The sequence below is a fragment of the Peromyscus californicus genome, unplaced genomic scaffold (assembly GCF_007827085.1).
Source record: "Peromyscus californicus insignis strain IS unplaced genomic scaffold, ASM782708v3 Scaffold_15__1_contigs__length_86483966, whole genome shotgun sequence".
In the NCBI taxonomy this organism is placed as follows: domain Eukaryota; kingdom Metazoa; phylum Chordata; class Mammalia; order Rodentia; family Cricetidae; genus Peromyscus; species Peromyscus californicus.
In genome coordinates, this window is record NW_026294447.1 from 61848489 (window position 1) to 61869708 (window position 21220).

A 21220-nucleotide genomic window follows, 5' to 3' on the forward strand; every position below is an offset into this window, starting at 1 on the left:
GACACCAAGAGAGGAAGAATACCTAAGGTTGTCCTCTGCCCCCCTCACATCCACATAAATGTACACACATCCTCACACACAGACAAAAATGACAAAATAGTAAGTGTCCGTTTCTCCTCAACTTAAAGAAAATTATACACAACACTGAGATTCCATCTGTCAGCGTGGCAAAATCCAAAAGTTTGAGAGCAACCACGTGAGCAGTGTGTGGATGAGCAGACATATTCAGGTGTGTGCAGGAGCATGGCCAGGCCTTGGGGAGGGCAGTGGATACATGGATTGGTGGATTGGTGGGTTGGTGGATTGGTGGATTACTGGGTTGGTGGGTTGGTGGATTGGTGGGTTGGTGGATTGGTGGGTTGGTGGGTGCAGCAATTCCACTCTGAACATGAGCTTGTGCCTGTGAAGGCAACGTACATCGAACACTGGTCATGGAGTACATCTAACAGCACAAACAAGGGAGTGTATAAATCTGCCACCTTTAGCATAAACGTGGGTAAGGGGGAATATGATCAGAATTTCTTGTCATTCCCTAGAAACACTTGGGAAGACATCTGCGAGAAGTCACAGTGGTAGCCACCAGCTACCAGGAAGTGTCTGCCTAGGAGCCAGTTAACTGGCCCTGCTCCAGGCTGGTGGGGCATGTGTCCACATCCCAGAAGGACGACAGGTGAGGTGGATTTTTGAGGAAGCAGCCTAGAGAGTAGGCATCCCCTGCTGTGGTCACCACACACACTACAAACAGGCGCACACATGTGCACAAGCACGCACACCCAGCGCGTTAATTATCTTTAGGCAGGTCACCTCACACCTTTGCATGAATACTTCAAAGAACATCCACTGCCAGAGGAATCACCAGAGAATATTCAGGAGGTTTGGCTTGTCTCCATCTGCCCTCCATCACAACCTGATCCTAAGGAGGGAAAGGTGCTCACAGAGACACCTGATTTCCACGGAGACCCCAAGGTACTCAGAACTGAGAGCCTGGAGGGGCCAGTGAAGAGCCGACTAGGGAAATCACATCGGAGATTGCCACCACCAAGAGTGAGGGAGGATAGCAAGGACACAGCGGAGAAGGAAAGCCACACAGGAGAAATGAAAATGAGCCCAGTGTCGGGGAAAAGCACACGCAGAAAGCAGGTGGCAGAGACCCAACTCACACTCAACAGGAGCTCCTGCAGGAGGAGCGTGCGCAGGGCAGACGCTAACAGCTGCCCCGACAAGGCGTGCTGCTTAAGCTCAAGTCTCTGGGTGAGACTGAGACAACCACGGACGGGCTCTGCCACGGCCACTCCACTGCAAGGGCTCAAAAAGCCTACAGGCCCTCCTTAAACATCCACGGCAGTGTTAGAAAGGTCCAAGGGCAAAAACCAAAAACACTGTGACCAAGGATTTGCTATCCAATAAACCTGTCTTGACATATAAAGAAAGCGATTCTCAGCACACAGAGTGGACGGGAATCCCCCTCCGGGAGTCGGGCTGTCCCTGTGCCATTGCTCATTGCACACTCCTCTCTCAGAGGCACTAGGGGGCTTCAAGGATGCAAGGAACAGACAAAAATTGAATACGGAAGGTGGATGAGGGTACATGTGAGCAGAGGAGGTGCAGGCCCCTGTTGAGAGAGGGCACACCTGCCAAAGCAGGTGCCATCGGCAACAGGCAGACCCAGGAGAAGTCAACGGGCTGCTCTCTGCTCTGTTATTTGTTGTGGCTTTTCTTGTTACAGTTAAAGTTATTACCAGTTATTAAAAAAAAAAAAGAAAGAAAGCAAATGCTCCAGACCGGATAACAAACGGTATGGTCTGCCAGCCTGTGAGCTTGGGGACAATTACAGAGACAACAGACCTCAGAGATATGGAAACACAGCAAAGCCAGGGGCTGGGCTCTGAGCCCATCTAACTGTGAAACTGGATCCAGGTAACAGTAGAAACCAAGGGAGGCATAAGAGTTAAAGCTACAAGCCGTGATACTATGTAAAATCAAATTAAATTAGTAAAATTGGGAAAAGTAGAGAGATTAGTGTGTGGTTGATCGTCACTCTCTACTTGCCCGGGTTTGGAGCCACCTGGGAGACACACCTCCAGGGGACTCTTGAAGGTGTTTCTGAGAGGTCTAACTGAGTAGGGAACCCTGAACATAGGCAGCACCACCCCCTGGGCTAAGGTACTGGATTAGATGGAAAGGGAAAAAAGAAGCCCAACTGAGCACTGCCTTTCTCCTTTCTCTACGTCCTGGCCAGCGCTGACCAAGCCCCTCCCGTCATGCCTTCCTCACCAAGAAGGACTCCATCCCTCTGAACCGTGAGCCAGAATCAACCCTTCCTCCCTTAAGTTGATTTTTGTCAAGTATTTAATCACAGGAAAGTGACTAATGCAGTTTGGAATAAAAAATAACTTGTAGGGACTGGAGAGGTTGATGGCTCAGTGCTTGAGAGCACTGGCTGCTCTTTCAGAGGACCGGAGTTCAAGTCCCAGCACCCACATAGTGGCTCACAACAGTCTATAACTCCAGTTCCAGGGAACCCAATACCCTTTGAAGGCACTAGACATAAAGGCAAAACATAGAGGCAAACATCCATACAAATAATAATAATAATAATAATAATTTTAAAATAACTTTTCTGGGACATTTGACTGCACACAATGCAATGAGGTTTTCACAGTAGCTTCCAGCTTTCTCCTCACAGTTTCTCACGCAACAATGGTATGTGAATTTTTGTTAGACTCAAACATGTGACATGGTTGCTTTTTCTAATGAATCATGATCTGAAGTCACTACAGGCGTGTCCTCTCTCCCCTTACCCATCTCTCCAGCTCAGCTGTGGCCGTTGCAACAGGCAGCTGACAGTTTCCAGCATTCCCTGACTTCCGGCCCCTTGTCTAGTTCTTGCTCCTCCTGTAGTCCGTCATGTCTCCACTGAAGTTCTCTTCCCCAGAGAACAACAGAACCAAGATCCAGGCACCAGGTGCATCACTGATGCCAGAATGTCCCACACAGAGGCCCCCAGACAGAGCAGAGACTCCTGTCTGCACAGCCACGTGCACAAGTGTGGGCAGTGCTCCTATGTGTCACAAGATGTCTTCCAGAGTAGACTGAGGGAGAAAAAGCTGTCCTCAGACTGACAGCTTCCAGCGGGGAGCCCAGATATAACAAGGTCTGAGGAAAGAACAGTGTTCCCCGTCTGTCTTTATTTCTGAGTAAGCGTGCCAATTGCTGCCGCTGCCGCCAAAGTGATGCACGAATCCTAAATGGTCTTATAATAAAAACCTGGAGCCAGATACTGGGGTGAATGCTACAAGATCAGAGAGACAAAGGAACAAGCCACTAGAGAAACTTCTCACCACTACCGAAGTCTCAGGCCAAAAGGGAGGCGAGATCCTGTCTCCACGAATCCTCAGACCGCATGCCTCTGAGTCCTCAGCCCAAAGGGCCTAAGTTCCTGTCTCCTCACTCCTTATATGCCTTTCTCCACCCAACCATATCACTTCCTGTCTCAACCTTCCTTGGGCTGGGATTAATGGTGTGTGTATTTCCCAAACACTGGTAGCAAAGCCATGAGCTCTCAAGTGCTAGAATTAAAGGTGTGTGCCACCACTACCTGGCTGTTTCTTTTAGACTGGATTAATCTCATGTAGTCTAGGGTGGCCTTGAACTCACTCTGCCTCCGCCTCCCAAGTGCTAGGATTAAAGGTGTGTGCCACCACTGCCTGCCTCTCTGTTTAATCTACTGGCTGGCTCTGTCTTCTGATCTTCAAGCAAGTTTTATTTGTTCATGAGTAAAACAAAATATCACCACACCAAACTTCATGGCCTTCAACTCCGGATTCTTCAGCCTTCCAATGTGGACTGAAGAACAGCGTCTCTGCAGACGTCCTCCAGACCTTCAGCACCACCCTGGGACTGCCGAGGCATCCAGACCTGAGAACTGAAGAGCCACCAGCTCTTGGCTTCTCCGGCACGCAGATGGTCATTGTTGGACTACCCAGCTTATCTCATGTAAGGCAGTATAATAAATTCCCTTTGTAACATACGTTTGTTCTCAGTTCTGTTCCTCTGAAGTTCCTGACTCTTACATATATTGTGAGGAGAAACACAAGTCCACATTGATGTTCCAGCCAATCCCCTGCCTCTCGGATCGTTCTGTCTCCTCCCCTGCCTGCTGCAGCTCCCACCATGAGAAGCCCGACTCTTCACTTGTACAGTCCATTCCATCCTTCAACTTGTATGTGTGTGCAGCCTGGTGTCCCTGGACTCCCCCTCCTGGGCGAGCATATTACCAACCATTCTGCAGGGTTGGTGTGTGGTTCTCCTTTGCCTTTAGACTCCACCTACTTCCCAAGTGACCTGAGAAGTCCCTGCTCTGCCCCTCCAGTGAACTATTCCACTCATACATGAGCAATGTCATTAGGTGCAGTGTTAGGCCCTTCCTAGGATCCCTGACGTCCTAAGTAATGGTCTGGTTTTCTTTTTTTTTTTTTCTTTTCTTTTTTTTTTAGATATTTTCATGTGTAATGGTGTTTTGCCTGCATGTGTATCTGTGCACCGTGTGCACATCTGGTGCCTGCTAGAAGATAGCATTGGATTCCCTGGAATTAGTCACAGACAGTTGTGCATTGATTGCCATGTGGGTGCTGAGAATCAAACCCGGGTCCTCTGGAACAGCAACAAGTGCTCTTAACCACTGAGAAACCTTCCCAGTCCCCTAAGTAATATTTTAATATATACACATGAATAGTTACAGTGGGCTACAGAGTCCTGTGCATTTTGAAAAATGTACCATATCATGCTTCCATGAGTACAGAACAGCTTCATCCAGTGGGTTCCATGTTCATCCCTCTCTCCTCCGTTGTACAGTTTGAATCTGAAATTCCCCCACAGTCTTGTGTTTTGAATGTTGACTACCCAGTAGGTGGAACTGTTTTGAGAGACTGGAATGTTTATGAGGCAAGGCCTGGCTGTCAGAAGTAGGTCACTGGGGTGAGCCTTTGAAGGTGATCCCTGCTCGTCCTTCCTGCTCTGAGTTCTCTACTTCCTGATCTGCCGTGATGCCAGGGGCCTCTGCTGCACACTCCAGCACCAAGATCTCCACTGTGCCCTCCTGCTCTAATGGACAGTCCTCCTGTTGTATGCTGGGCTTTCAGGAAGTCAGGTCAGCCACAACACAGGAAGCCACACAATAATACCAAAATACAAGTGGCATTTGTCAGGCATTCTGTCACAGTGATTAGAAAACGAACACGCTCATCACTTCCTGGAGGCCTCTGGCGTCTTCTCTGTGTATGAGTCTACCTTTTCAGAAAGATAAAGGTGGAGTCCTTAAAAAGGTGTTTTATTATTGTGTGTGTGTGCATGAGCACGCACGCCACAGTGTGCATGCAGAGGTCTCAGGGCAATCCAGTGCTTTCCTTCCACCTTTCGCTGAGTTCTGGGGCTTGAACTCAGGTCTCCAGTCTTGCTGAGCCACCTCATGGGCCCAGAAAGACACACTAGAATGATCTAGTATGCAGCCTCTGCGTACTGAGGCCCCCTCCACTGTCTTCCCGTGCCTCGGGGACGGGTGCTCTCCTTGCTGGCTGCTCCCTCTAAGGATGCACGGATGTTTACCTCTGCACCTGCTGACAGCTGAGCCTGCTTCCTGTTCGGGTGATTGTGAAGAAAGCTGGTGTAAACATTCATGTGCAGCTTTTTGTGTTGACATAAATTTTCAAATCAATTGGATGAACACCAGAGAGCACAATTGCTGGATCTTACGGTGGGAGAGTGTGTACTGTGTAAGAAAACGCCGAACTGCTTTCCATAGCGGCTACGCCACCCTGCGCGACCCCAGCCGTGCCCGGTAATCCCCGTTGCTCGGCTAGCATTTGGTGCTGGCAGTTTTGTGAAGTTTTTGTTTTGTTTTGGGTTTTTTTTTTCCTTTTTTATCTGTGTGTGATGGCATCTCCGTGTTCGAATTTGCAATTCCATCGTAACAAATGGCTTTGAATGTCTTCTCACGTGCTTCTTCGCCATCTGTCTGTCTTCTGTGGTGAGCTGTCTCTCCAGATCTCTCCCCATTGTTAATCAGGGTGTTTGTTTTCTGATTGCTTAGTGCTGAGGCTTCTCTGTGGATTTTTTTGAGCACCACACAAGAGGTTGAATATCCAAAATGGACGGAACATGTATAAAAACACTCTAACCTACAGCCCTCGTCAGCCTGGAAAACAGGCCTCTATCCTCCCCGCCCAGCCCAGGAAGCCTCCTGTTGTATGCTGGGCTTTCGGGAAGTCAGGTCAGCCACAACTCAGGAAGCCACACAATAAACTCTGTAACTATCAGTACAGACAGCAGGACCTGATTACATGGAAGCTTCCGTGACCTTGTTTCCTGCAGGACCAGCCAGGGAAAGCTGAATGTGACTCTTAGCCTTCCCACAGATGGCCCATCCCAGAGGCTGGCTGCATGCACCCCAGACCACAGCCCACCTGGGGCATCTCCAGCCATGGCATTACCTGTCCTGACTTTTCAACAGTGCCTTCCAGAGATAGCCTGCACCCCAAGCAGTCAACCCAGGCAGGGCATCCTCACCTGTCCAGGCCTCATTTTCCAACAAGCAGGTTTTCCAGGAGCAGGTTTACATTATTCAAAGCCCATTTTCCTTCATGGGTCAAGTTTTGGGGGAAGCACTGGATTAGTAACTACATAGTGGTCTGTGTCCACCTTGTTGCTGGGTTTGTTTTACGTCCATCCGGCTTGGTGGCCTCCCTGCTCTGCATCTTGCATTAGCATAGGGCTTGAGTCTGGCCAAGAGGATTCCCTTTCAGTCACACCTGGATCAGGAGGCTCTGCTGTAGGCTTGGTTGTAGCAGTCCCATTCACATGGAATGGGGCCATCCCCAGGAACATAGACACCCGGGGTCCTTGGGCAGGGGGCAGGGGCTTCCCTTGAAGTCACCGCTCAGGGGTAGGGCAGCTGTCCTTCCTTGGGGTCACTGCACACAGAAAAGCAGGAGTCAGGGTACCAAAGCTGACAGGAGTATCAGAGCTATTCTCCTGTTCCAGAATCAGACAGAGGCAGGGGCTATGGACAACACTCTCAAGGTCACTGAAAGCCATATTACCAGGACTGCTCTCACATGGGGGTGACTGCAGCTCTGAGGACAGGTGGCATGGCCCGAACCTGCAGACACTCTTGGTTGTCACATGGGAGGGGGGCTACTGGCATCTAGTGAGTAGAAGTCAACGTGCAGAGGACAAACATGCACGCACGCACGCATCTTGAAGAGGAAGAATCAGTCAAACATTGTTAACAGTGCTGAGGGCAGCAGGCCTGGCCTGCAGGAACTGCCTGAGGCAACACTGAACTATCAGGCCCCTTACCTCACAAGTACTGTTACCTCTGTTTGTCCGGAGACCACACACCGCTGCTTAGATCCGTCTTTGTCCAGGGCCACTAGTTACTGAGTCTCCTACCAGGGACAGGTGGAAACGCATTTTCTTGTCAAATGCAGGCAATCCCCTTGGCAGCACAGGCCTGCTCGGCTCCTGGAAGCCTTCTATAGGGTATATATACTATACTTTACCATAGTGTATAATGTGCACAAAAGAACGATGCAATACACGTGAAAGTTAAGACCACAGTCATAAGCCGCCAGGAAAATGACTTGAAACAAAACCCAACTTGAAAAGCAATCACAACCATCCCCCTCGGTCCTGCCTGCATCTCGGACCTCGCCCCAACACCTCCGTCCCCACCCCCAACCCTGAAGAACTCACTCCCACAAGCCTGTCCCTTCACACCCCTTTGCCTTCATCTACCTCACTTACGCCCCTATACACAGTGGTTTGCGGGTTAAGACGGTGCCGTGACCCGGGCCTCTCTAGCAATCATCTGCTGTCATCAGCCATGTCTGTGCATGTCATGTTTATCGCTCATAATATTCTGGTGTGTCAAAAGATGACAGTTCAGCCATCCTCTTGCTTACGTGTGTAGGAACAGAACCAGTGTCCTCCTGGAGGGCTTACTTCTTCCTTGCTCTCTCATAACTGTAACTTTGCTACTGTTACAAATATTGGTATTTGTAATGTAAATATCTGATATTTCTGATGCTCTTAGGCGACCCCTGTGAAAGGGTCATTCAACCCCCCAAGGGGTCGTGACCCACAGGTTGAGAACTGCTAATAGCCATTCTATTCAGATGATCATATTATCTACAGAGAGTTTTCTTCCTGTCTGGGTATTCTTTATTTGTTTCTCTCATTCCTGACTCAACCATTACCTTGGAGGAAGGGTTAAAATAGTGTCTTATTTTAACATTGCTTGCTTGCTGTGATCTGAGGAAGTGCTCTCCTGAAGACCCATGTGTGAAAGACCCGGTGCCTGGCCTGTGGCACTGCTGGGAGGTCCTGAGAATTGTCCCTAGGGCCTTGTGCATGCTAGACAAGTGGGCACAAAGATGCCCAGACTGACCTTGAACTCACTCTGTAGCCCAGAACTGCCCTGAAGCATTCCTGCCTCAGCCTTCCAAGTAGCTGGAACTAGAGGCCCTCCCACCAGGCCCAGCCTCCTCTCTTTCTCGGTCAGTTGTCTCTGGTATTTTGTTAGTGATGGAAAATTAATGCATTGCTGGGTGTGTTTTGTTAGCATTTGTTTAGAATATTTGCAGCTGGGCTCACAAGAGGTGTTTATTTGTAAATATTTTGTAATGTGTCCTGTTTGGGTATTATAGCAAATATGGCCTCCTAGAAGCCGTTAGCATCACCCCCTCCGTTGTGGCTTTTTGAAAACGCCGGTGTAGAATTTGCACGTCTTCTCTGAGCTAGTAGAATTTACTGGTGAGGACACACAGGCCTGGGGTTGTCTTTGCAGGAAGATTTTAGCTATGCATCAATTTCCCTAAAAGTTACAGTGTCTGTTTCTCTTTTTTTTAAATGTATTTACTTGTATTTTATGTGTATGGGTGTCTTGCCTGCATTTATGTATGTGCAGTGATGTGTGCTGAGTGCTGGAGGAGACCAGAACAGGGTTGCTGATCCCCTGGAACTGGAGTTATAGATGGTTGTGAGCTGCCCTGTGGGTACTGGAAACTGACCCGGGGGTCCTCTGCAAGAGCAACCAGTGTTCTTAATGCTGAGCCGCCTTGTGGTGGTTTGAATAAGAATGACTCCCATAGCCTCATAGATTGAATGCTTGGTCACCAAAGAGTGGCACTGTTTGAAGGGATTAGAAGATGTGGCCTTAATGGGGTAGGTGTGTCCTTGTGAGAGGAATTGTGTCACTGGGGGTGGGCTTTGGGCTTTCAGGCCAGGCCCAGTAGCTCTCTTTCTCTGTCTGCCTGCGGATCCAGATGTAGAACTCTCAGCTGCCTCCAGCACCATGTCTGCCTGTGAGCTACCATGCTCCCTACCATGAAGATAATGGACTCTGAAACTGTAAGCCAGGCCCAGTTAAACGCCTTTCCTTAGAAGAGTTGCCGTGGTCACGGTGTCTCTGCACAGCAATGGATACAGACTAAGACACACCTCTCCAGCCCCGTGTTACTCCTGAGTCAGCTCTGGCAGCTTGTATCTTCAAGGAATCTGTTCATTTCATCTAAGTTACCAAACACAGTGGCATAAAATTCTTAACAGTCTTCATTATCCTTTTAATATTTGTAAAAGCCTGCAGTGAGCTTGCCTTCCGTATTCCTAACATGAGCAATTTGTCCTCTCTCTCTTTCTTGACAAATGTGACTAGAGGTTTATACGCGGCATCAAGATCTCTGCAGCTTCTAAGCTCCTGCTCTCTGCTACTTTCTACTTCGTGGATCTCTGAGCTTCACTGCCTCTTTCCTGCTGCTAATTGTGGCTCTTGTTTCTCTTTTGTTTTGTCTTGTTTTGTTTTTGGAAGGTGGATGGGGCACTTGGTTTAATGCCTTCCTTCCTTTTACTGAGTCTCGAGATCTCGGTTTCTCTCCACGGGTGCCTTTGGCACTGTGGTAGTTTGAACAGACGTGGCCCCTGTGGACTCGTGGCTTTCAATGCTTGGTCCACAGGGAGTGGCACTGTTAGGAGATGTGGCCTGTTGAAGTAGGTGTGGCTTTGTTGGAGGAAGTGAGTCACTAGAAGGCAGGCTTTGAGGTCAAAACCAAGTGGCTCAGTTCACTTCCTGTGGCCTGCAGATCGAGCTGTACCACTCTCAGGGACCTCTCCACCACCATGTCTGCCTGCATGCTGCCGTGCTCCTTACCATGATGATAACGGACTAAACCTCAGTGAAATGTTTTCCTGTGGAAGAGTTGCCATGGTCATGGTGTCTCTTCACAGCAGTAGAAACCCTAAGACAAGCACCAAGCCACAAAGTCTGGCCTGTCGTGTTTTCATTCTAAATATTAAAATACTTCCTAATTTCCCTTTTAATTTCTTCATGGCCAGTTGGTTATTATAAGTGCACCATCTACTGAAGTGTTCAAGGGCTTTACAGATTTCCTTTGTTGTTAAGTTGTCATTTAAACCTGTGGCAGTCAGAGAAAACCGTACAATTTGAATATTTTTCAACGGAATGGGACTTGATCTGTGACTCACGACACAGTGTGTCCTGGCAAATGTCCCCGTTTGCTTGAGAAGGGCATGCGTTCTGCTCTGTGCATCGTGTCCTGGAAATGGTGACATGGTGTCATCAGTCGACAGGATTTCTATCTTCTACTGGTTCTACCAGTTGATGAGAGATGATTTCCACTGTGGTGCTATTTCTCCATGTGTTTGCTTCACTAATTTCAAATCTCTGTTATAGGTTCATAAGCATTCACAGTTTCCTGTTTTCCTAAGTAACACTTTGTTGTGGAATGACCTGCATCTCAACACTAACTTTGACAATGAAACCAATTTTTCTTTTAACATTCACATTAAACTTACATATGTCCCCACCTCACCCTTGAAATAGAGTCCTTTTTTCCCTCCTTGAGACAGAATCAGTGTTGGCCTTGAACTCAGAGATCTGCCTGCCTCTACCTTCCAAATGCTAGGACTAAAGGTGTGAGCCATCATGCCCAGCCTACCTTCATATATCTTTAAACTACATGTGTCTTGTAACAATCTATACAGTTGGGACTTGCTCTGTTATCCAGTCAGAGAATGTCGTCTCCTAATGTGGATGTGTGAGCCATTTTTATGTGTTATGAGTGTTGGAAGGATTAGATTTTAACCTGTCACCTGGACATTTGCTTCTATTTGTCCAAACCTAGTTTAAAGAGATGGGACAGGGACTGGATAAACATTTCATCAAAAGCGATACTCAAGCTGCAAGTAAACACGTGAAAATACTCTCTACTTCATTTTTCTATTATAAAAAATGCGAATGAGTTCTGCTACAGCAGACAGCATCCCTGCCCAGACAGCATCCCTGCCCATGTACCTGCTGGAGTGGCTGATGTGCCACCTTTCTGAGCTGATGCAGATGAGATGGCCCAGAGCTGTCTACCACTGCTGAGCGCACAGGGCGTGAACCCTCTAGGAACAGCTTGGCAGGTTTTTTAGAAAGTCAAACACACACCCCTGTGTGACCTAGACATTCTACTGCCAACATCTACCAGAGAGAAAAGAGGCTGTATGTACATACATATGCCCGTATCAGTCTTTCAGTGACCAACCCAGACCCTCTGGCAAGAGTTGCATGTTCCTTCATCCCACAGTAGACCCCTACTTGGCAGGAAGAACAGGCTGGGTCCATGTGGGGACACACAGGAATCTCAGAGTGAATATCCTCATTGGAAGTAGCCAGATTTGGAAAGGAGAGCCTGTGGTGTAGTTTTATGTGGCTCCAAGTCCAGACGATGCAGAGTAAAGCCTGTGTTGACAGACAGCTGAGCGGTGCAGCCTGAGGAGGAGAGAGCGGAGGCAGGCAGGACAGAGGGAGGTTAGGGAAGGCTAGGATGACACCTGGAGATGGGCGAGCTAGCTGCCTAGCTCATCCTGACTGTGGCACAGTTTCACAGGCTTTTACATACATCAAAATGCATCAAATTACCCGTTTTAAATATGTGTAGTTAATTGCATGTCAATTATACCTCAACAAAGCTGTTTAAAATACACTTTAAACTTACAAGATTTACCACCAAGGGAGTACAAATGAGAACCAGGCCTTCCAGCTCACTAGAGAAAAATAAAATAGTAAGGAAAACAGCTCACGAGCCAAAGGCAGAGAGGAAAACAAAGCACAAATAACGGATGTGTCAACAAACATGGCCGATTCGACATAGCCACTTTGTTTGAAGAAATCCTTTTTTAAGGAGTTCTTTACTCGGGGTACAATTAAAATAAAAGAGCTGAATGTCAAAAAGGAAAGAATTGGATTGTATAGGTGTGTTTCCTGATTTTCTCAGAACCTGGCTGAAGCCACATAAGGGGAGAAAGGATTATTCTGACTCAGGGTTGGGGGAATTCCATCCCTCATGGTGGGGACGGCATGGCGGGCGGCCGGAGCAGCTAACAGCTGTGGCCGTGGGAGCATGCGGAGCATCTTGTTCACATCTGAGCAGATCCGGAAGCAGAAGAAGGAAATGCTGTTACTCAACTGGTTCTCTCCTTTCCCACTTTGGGTTCAGTCTGGGTCCCCAGTCCCTGGGGTCCCCAGTCCCCGGGGTGACAGCACCCACGTTCAGGATGGGTGTATTCGTTGTTTTTCTATCTGTGGCAAAACATCAGGACCAAGGCAACATACAGAAGAAAGAGTTTATTGGGGGCTAGAGCTCCAGATCGGAGTGAGAGCCCGTGACGGCAGTGACGGCATGGCGGCAGGAACAGTAGCCCAGAGCTCAAATCCTCAAACCCAGCCTGAAGCAGAGGGAACAAACAGGGAGGAGCTGTTCAAGCCATTAAACTCCCAAAGCCCGCCCCAGCGACACACTCCCTCCAGCCAGGCCACGCCTCATAAACCTCCAAACGACACCACCAGCTTCGGAGCAACTGTTCAAACACCCCAGACCGTGGGGCGCGTCTCATTGATGTCACCACCATGGGTCTTTCCTCCTCAGCTAACCTTAAACATAGCCTAAAGGTATGTCTCAGTGGTACCCTAAGTGTCTCTTTATTTCATTTTAAAACTTTCATTTTTGTGTGTACGTAGGAGTATCTTTGTGTGCATATGTGTGCGCATGCACGCAGATGCCCACGGAGGCCAGAAGACGACATCCAATCCCTGGAGCTGGCTTTACAAACAGTTCTGAGTTGGCCAACACGAGTGCTAGGAACCAGACTCAGGCCCCCTGGAAGACCATCAAGCCCTTCTAACCACTGAGCCAACCTCTCCAGTGTTTCTTATAGCCACTAACAATCAAAATGAATCATAATATTGGACAAATTTAAAAAATTAGAAAAAGAGTTGGTAACTGTTTTCTAATTAATATCAGGTGAAGTTTTAAAAGTACTTGAAGGAACAGAGAAGCTTAACCATGAGAGATGATGGGAGACCCAAGAGGGTATAAAATGACTAACCTTTAAGGGTCAAATAACTTACCATAAAAAAAAGTGAAAACAAAGCAATATGAGAAATGTCATAGGAAATTAACAGTTCACATGGAAATGTTCCCCCTGGTCATAAGTTACATAAAATTACATTAGGTTTGATTCTATCAGTTCTTCATTTTTAATTACAAAGATTGGTTTGAATGAGCGGGGAAATTTTAACACTCTCCAAGGGTGTCTTTAAAGGAGCGCTCTCCTCTTGCACATCCAGCCCTCTCCGGGGCTTGTGGACACCAGCAAAGGAGACTACGTGGGCTTAGGGGTGAGACAGTGTAGGAGAGTGTTCCCACGACATTCCTGAATCCAGCCAGAGGAGCATCCTCGTTCTCCTGGAGGCCGGGTCTCCAGTCTGGGAACCTCCTCCCCACATTAACCTGCAAGGGACTGCTGTCTGCTTCTTGGCAGCTTTTGGATTCGGCAGTCAGACCTGCCACACATGCATGTAAGGACAATTAGCTTGTTCCTCAACTCAAGTGTCTTTCTGTCAAGATAGCTGCCTGTACTGAGGCATTCCGAGACGAGCACCCCCACCCCCCTGCAACTGCCACATGTAAGAGAAGAACAAAGATGTTGGAAGAACAAATCCTGACATCCACCCAGACCAGGTTTGGCCATCTTGTAAACCCAAGGCAGAGCCAAATGACTCTTGAGAAGCCACCCAGTGCCTCTCAAGATGCTGTGACTCTGGCCACTGGCTCCTGACCCAGTCTGTGGCTCCTGCTGCTGTGCTTTACTTGGGAGTCCACAGAACCCAGATTGGAGTCAAAGCAGCCCTTCCTCCTGCTCGCTGACCTCAGATCCCAGAGCTGCGCTGCCGAAGGCGTTTACAGATCAGAAGGCCAGCAGCCCACCTTCCTCACAGGAGATCCCAAACCCTTCTGTCTGGGACGAAGCCCGCTGCCTCCCTGATGGCACCTCTGCCTCTCCTGCCCTCCCTCCAGCCAGACCCACTAGCCCTGCCCGGTCTCTCCAGCACCTTCATCCAGCAGCATCCTTCCTAAATGAAGGCTCCTCCCTGGTCCTGAAGCATGCCCTTTGCGGCCCTCCTCCAGGAAGCCAGCACAGGCTCAGCTCAGGGCACAGCTGCACAGCTCTCACCCCTGACCCAGTGGACAACTGAGGTGAGCAGAGGCCCGTCATTCTAAGATGGGGCAGGGGACGTGGAGCCAGAATCCAAAAGAAAGTAACAGGCAGCTGACACCAAGGGAGAGCCATGTTTAAAGTGCAGCTTCCTCTCTTGTCCGTGCCCCAAGCAAGGGCAGTGGCTGCTCACCTGCCTCCAAGTTGCACCAAGCATAAGAAGACTAGCCCAGCTTACAGGGAGAGGGAGATGTGAGAGCACGTGTGATCGTGTCATCCTGCGTGTTTCTGTGGCTGTGGCTGTCTTTGTGGGGGCCTATGAGTCCCTGGGTCTATGTCTGTGTGTGCCTGTGTGTATCTTCATGTCTTTGTATCTATGTGCATATTTGGGGAGGGGGGTGTCAATGTGTGTGTGTATATGTATGTGCCTTTATGTCTTTGTATCTGTGTCTGTCTGTCTGTAGGTACCTGAATATATCTATCATCATCTAGCTGGCTGGCTGGACCTGAGTCTTAGTGCTAAGTTTCTGCCCTCCCATTCCGTGGTCACCTCACTCCCCTTTAGTGAGGTTCAGGCAGGGTGTCCCACCTGGATGCCCTAGGCATGGCTCCTGATCACATCTGGCTAAGCGTCCTCTCCACTACACCAAAAGTCCCCGAGAGAGAGAGAGAGAGAGAGAGAGAGAGAGAGAGAGAGAGAGAGAGAGAGAGAGAGAGAGAGAGAGAGAGATGGGAGCCAGCATGGGACACAGTGCTTTAGGAAGGAGCGGTACCCCCAACCCATATCTCAAGTGCCAAACTTTCTGAGCTTGTGGGAGGGGGAAGCAATCAATTTGAAACATTAAGTATGGCTTTGGAGCCCATTTGGCTCTTAGATGACAACTTGCCTTGTTCCAGATGGTTCTGTGCAGTTCACATTCGTTAGCATGCTAATTTATTCTGACTCATCCAGGCTGCCTTGGCTGCCTCACAGCAGGGCTGGCATACACCTCGGTGCCGCCGGAGCAGGCCCCTGGAGGCCATGACTCCCAGCTGGAGCGGGCCCCTCTGGGAAGCTGTCATACACTAGAGGGTAAGGGGGAGGGAAGGAACATCTGGAAACTGGGCTTAGGTGTCATCCTTGAGCCATGGCGGCCCTGTCGCTGTAGCTCAGCCTGTGACAGAACAGCCAAATGGGGCTGAGATATCCTCCAAGAGTAGCAGCCTGAGCAGTCCAGGTGGACACCAGCCTTGATGTCCTTATCATATAAAAGATCCTCCAGAGTAGAGATGTGGGTGTATGGCCACCCTTTCCACATCAGCAACCCTGGAAGCTACAGGGTCACACAAAGCCCCTGACTCTCAGCTGCTCCATCCCCCACCGTGACTGGCCAAAGATGACTTAATCCCAGTCCCCGTGACTACATGGATAAGCAGAAGAAAAACATCTTTCCAGGGACCCTGCTGTCGCCTTCCCTGAGCATGTGACCACCCAGCTTTCTGTGGCAGCCCACATCTCCTCAAGACATTTTCTCACCACCACGGTGAGTTTCACCTGTGCCAGGAGCTGGCTGTGCCAGGGTTAATGCCCTTGGGGCAATCCATCCTGAAGTGACGTCTGGGGAATTGGGGACCTGCACTGACCCCCGCCCATCTGATAACACTCCTCTGTGTGCACCAGCTAGCTACCTCAGCAGTCATTCTTGGAGGCCTCGGGTAACTGCCAACGTGTACGGCTGTGCACTCCACCTAGCCGGGGAGAGAGATTCCACAACAACGAAGGAGGCTGACCTCTGACTTCTGACCTCATCTTACCAGGAAAACTTGGTGAAATGGTGACACCTGGCTTCAGGGAGCCTGGAGGTATATTAAGTGTGACAAAGGTCCCAGCTCAAACCAGGTAGAGCCTGGTTGTCCACCCAGTCCACAGAGAGATCCAGCCTGTGTCCCTTCCTATCCTGCCCTCATTGTCCCTTCCATACCTAGCATTCTCTGTCCCAGATAGGACACATCAGTTGTGGACAGTTCCCGGCTGCCCACCCACAAGGATTCTCTTGCCCCATGGATGCTGAGTAACAACGTGAATGGTCAGTCCTGTGTGCAGCCCACAGCCCACCGACCTCTTAGTACCTGCCCACAGCCCCTCAGAGTTCCTATAGGCCCCTCAGAGCTCTGAACATATGCTCACAGGTCCTTAGTGCTCCCAACATCTGCCCACAGGCCCTCAGCTTTCCCAGCACCCGCCCACAGTCCCTCCGCACTCCCAGCATCTGTTAACAGCTCATGGAGCTCCTACCATCCATATGTATCAGGCTTCAGGGGTGTGACTAGAGTCTCTGAGGAACATCTGGCCTTTCACGTGCTGGGAGAAAGATGCCAGGACAAACATGTTCTCTGTCCCCGGGACCTGGACAAAAACGGGTTAACCTGGACTGAAGGTGACCTTCAGTGATAGCTCACCTGGGAAGATGGAGGGAATACCTGTGGTTCCTTACAATGATTCTCAACCTGTGTGCAGCAACCCCCAAAAGACCATTGGAAAACACAGATACTATGATTCATAACAGTAGCGAAATTACAGTTATGAAGTAGCAATGAAAATAGTTTTATGGTTGGGGGTCAGCACGACATGAGGAACTGTATTAAAGGGTCACAGAGCCAGGAAGGTTGAGAACCGCTGTGTTAGGAGCTCTCCTTACTCTCCAGTGGCCTGGTTGGCCAGGCATTGCACGGAGCTGCTTCTCTATCTCTGTGGCTGCAGGAGAGGCCTTAAAGGGAGTCCAGGGCGCACCTGAACAAGAAAGGCCAGGAGCATCCTGACAGAGGCCTGCAGCAGACCCTGAGTGAGTGCAGACCAGGCAATAAGAAATGAGCCTGATCCTGGGAACCCACTCATTCCAAGTTACAAGATGTGGGTTTCCAGGCCACAGGGAACCATTAAAAGTTACTTTTATTTTTTAACATACAGTTTTCATTGGCTCATATTCATTGTACACAGTGACGGGTTTCATAAAGATATTTTCATGCAAGTATATCACATATAGTAACCACGTTCTCTCCCTTCCCTTGTGTATTTTTATCTGTGTGCACGTGTGTGTGAGAGACTTCTTAAATGTGCTGTATATACACTACTGAAGGTCTTGAACAACATAAAGTGACTGAGGTCTTTCAGGAAGATACATTGGACAGCTCTGTCCCCAACCCCCAGGAAGATTTTCAAAAGGCAATCGTCACCTTGTCACCAAGATCCCAGGTGAGAGATAATGGGCTGTAGCCCATAAGGGACAGACTCTAAATCCAGCATAAGAGAGATATTTGTGCCCTCCATGTGGGGAACAGACCATAGAGGCAGCTGGCAGCCTAGTCACCTCCTGCAGGGAGGAGCCTTAGCCTGTCCCATAGCCAACCTTCATGTTCTCGCCTTCGTCTCCAGGTTTTCTGTAACTTACGAGTGTCCCAGCCCTGCAGAGAGGAAGCAGGTTTGCTCTTTGCCTGCTTGGCTGAACTATAAAGCTATCTATTTTTCTTCCCTAGAAAATAATACAAGAAACTAAGGAGGTGAGTTGTGGATCTGAGTCCCAGGAGCTATTACCATTTTTCTTGTTTGGAAGGAACCCCACATCCGGATCTGGAAAACACACATGAAGGAGAGGATGGTGTCGGGCTGTGGCAAAACAGTCTGGACAGTGGCAGCGGCTGACAGCGCACAGTGTTGGAAGGACATAACAAAACACCTTCCTGCCCATGATGGGTCTATTTCCTTATGACCAGATCTGAGCCACCGCTCCCTTTCCAGTCTTTCTCCAAAGTCCTGTCTCCTTTCAAGCTCCCTGACATTTGGCCAATAAAGACGTTTCTGCCGAAATGACTCCTGTGGGACTAGTGACCTGCCACCAGGTCAAGATAAGTTCAGGTCTTGGTGCCAGAGGTCATGAGGTATAGGTAGGCTGAGTGGGTTAGTGGGCCTGGCAGCAGGGGCAGGACATGGAGCCCTGGCATTCAAAGGAGTCACGCCACCTGGCATGATGAAGTTCTGATCCCGGCTGGGGTGATGCTGGGGTGCTCCAGAAGAGCGTCCATCCCGTCTCCAAATTGGGGCTGTGCTGATAGGGAAGGACATGTAAGGTGTGGGTGACTCAGGCCATAGGTGACTGCCACTGTAGATTAAGGGTCAGAGACAGAAGCCAGACTCAGAACTCTGAGTGCCAAGTACTGATGGAGCCCAGGTGCCAGGGAAGACCTCAGCAGAGAAAGAGAAAACTGTTGAGCTGGGAGACGACAGGGGGCAAAACAAGAGTAGACCCTTCCCTTAACCCGGGTAACCAAGGTTTTCACCAATGCCCAGGAAGTGGGATGGGAGGGAACTGGGCACAGAGGCTACTGCAACAGGTGACTGTGGTGGCCGATGGCAACCCAGGCAGCTGTGGCTATGGGACATGGTTCACAAAAACCAAAGTGGCCAAATAGCCTGAAGTGGCCTGTGTGTCACCTGATGCTTTATGCCAACCAACCTAAGTGGTGTTCACAATGTGCTCTCCACCCCCAGGCAGGGGCCGCGTGAGCGCAGCCAGCCCCATCACCCTGAGGCAGCCCCCCAAGTGCTACTGTCTGCCCACTGCAAAGTCTATGGCTCCCTTCATGCCTCCCAGTCTGACCTGACCGGAGCGGCACGAAGGACAGGGGACATAAACATCACCCGACAGGCAGACTTGAGCCAGGCATCCTGACAGTCACTTTCCATAAACCAGAATAACTTGGGGCCATGGACTAAGGATGGTCACAGGTGGCTGATGGCTGCGTTGGAGAAGGCACGAGGCATGTGGTAGAGAACAGAGGCCAGATGAAAAACATGGTAGCCAGACCTGCTGCAGCAATCTCAGGGTATGGGATACACTGGGTGAGGGCTTCAGAAGAGTAGGGTGGCTGCTCTGAATTAGCTGGTGGTGGGGAGGGTGCCCTGTGGAGACTGCCAGTCTGCCTGGAGCTACGCAAGGACCACACATTTCCCCTCACCAAGTCTACCCCAGAGCACTCTCCCAGGTGACCAGCTCACTAGGCGGTTTAGCAGCCATGTGTCCTCTCCAGGAAAGACGGTCATGCTTGGCCTGCATCCAAAGAGCTCACCATCCGTGTCCATCACTTCTGACCCAGGGGTTGTGTGAGAGAGGAGGGAGGCAGTAAGCTGTGTCTACAGCATGCCCCGGCCTTGTTCTGAATCCACACGACCCCTGAGAGGACAGGAGAGTGTGGGATCTTCAGAGAGCTATGGCTCTGTCTCCACTCTCACAGAGTGCAAAATCGCCACCCAGGCTCAGCCCAGGGGAAGTGAGGGGCCAGCTTGCCTCCACTCCTGCTGCCCCCTCCATCTCTGATCTGTCTTTCCCCCGCCATAGATGGTGTCTAGGCCTTCAGGCTCCTCAGAGGCTCGACCCATGCCAAATGAAATTGTCAAATGCCCTTTGAAGGCACAGGGTAATCACTTTCAGGGGTTTATAGTCCCAGAGGAGTCACAGCCACGCCCCCGGCCAGGAAGGCCGTATCTCAGTGCAAGGACATGGCCCAGGGTATTTACAGACGGTAATGAGGCTGTCCACTGTGGAAGCCCCATAAATAAGCAGGAAAACTGCTGAGTTTCATGTACTTGCCCCTGATTGCCTCGAAGGCGTCATTATTTTAATAAAAAAACTAATCAGCCAGCCTTCCCAGCATGCTCGTGGTAGTGTTAATTACAGGGAGTCAGCATATGGGGGACTGTGCCTGACCCTTACAGCCTGTTAGTCCACAAGGGGTCAGGGTGGGTGGACAGGACAGGTACCAGCTGGGCCATCACGGCTGGTGGCACAGGGTGAGCCCCAACCATCTCCCTGGGCAGCATTCCTGGCACTGTCCTGTCTACCAGCTGCGAATTCTCCATGGAAAAATAGACCAAAGACCAAGGCCTAAGCAAGCAAGGCCCCAAATTCTGCCTCAAGAATAATGGAACCCGGGGACAACAGATTCCAAATTCCAAGGGTCCAAGATGCCATGGTGTATCATTCCACAAGGACATCTTTCAGGCTGTGCTTTTTTTTAGGGGTGGGGGAACTACTCCCTGGTACCCCTCTCAGGCTGAGAAGGGTATGTTTCTGAGGCTTGGGGATGTTTGATGCTGTGACATAGTCTACTCTTCGCTGACTGATACAACTGAAATCTGCTGTGGATATCGCTCCATATGCTGTGAATGTGTTGCTCTGATTTGGTTGATAAATAAAACGCTGATTGGCCAGTAGCCAGGCAGGAAGTATAGTATAGGCAGGATAAGCAGAGAGGAGAATTCTGGGAACAGGAAGGCAGAGTCAGGAGTCGCCAGTCAGACACAGAGGAAGCAAGATATAAAGATACCAATAAGCCACGAGCCATGTGGCTGGGTATAGATTTATAGAAATAGGTTAATTTAAGATGTAAGGTCTAGCTAGCAAGAATCCTGAGCCATTAGGCCATACAGTTTTAATTAATATAAACCTCTGTGTGTTTATTTGGGTCTGAGTGGCTGCAGAGCCGGGTGGACACAGGAAAGCTTCAGCTACAGAAAGCAACATGTTGGAGGCAAAAGATTTAATCATCTCTGTATCTTAAAAAGTGAGATAGCCGGGCGGTGGTGGCGCACGCCTTTAATCCCAGCACTCGGGAGGCAGAGCCAGGCGGA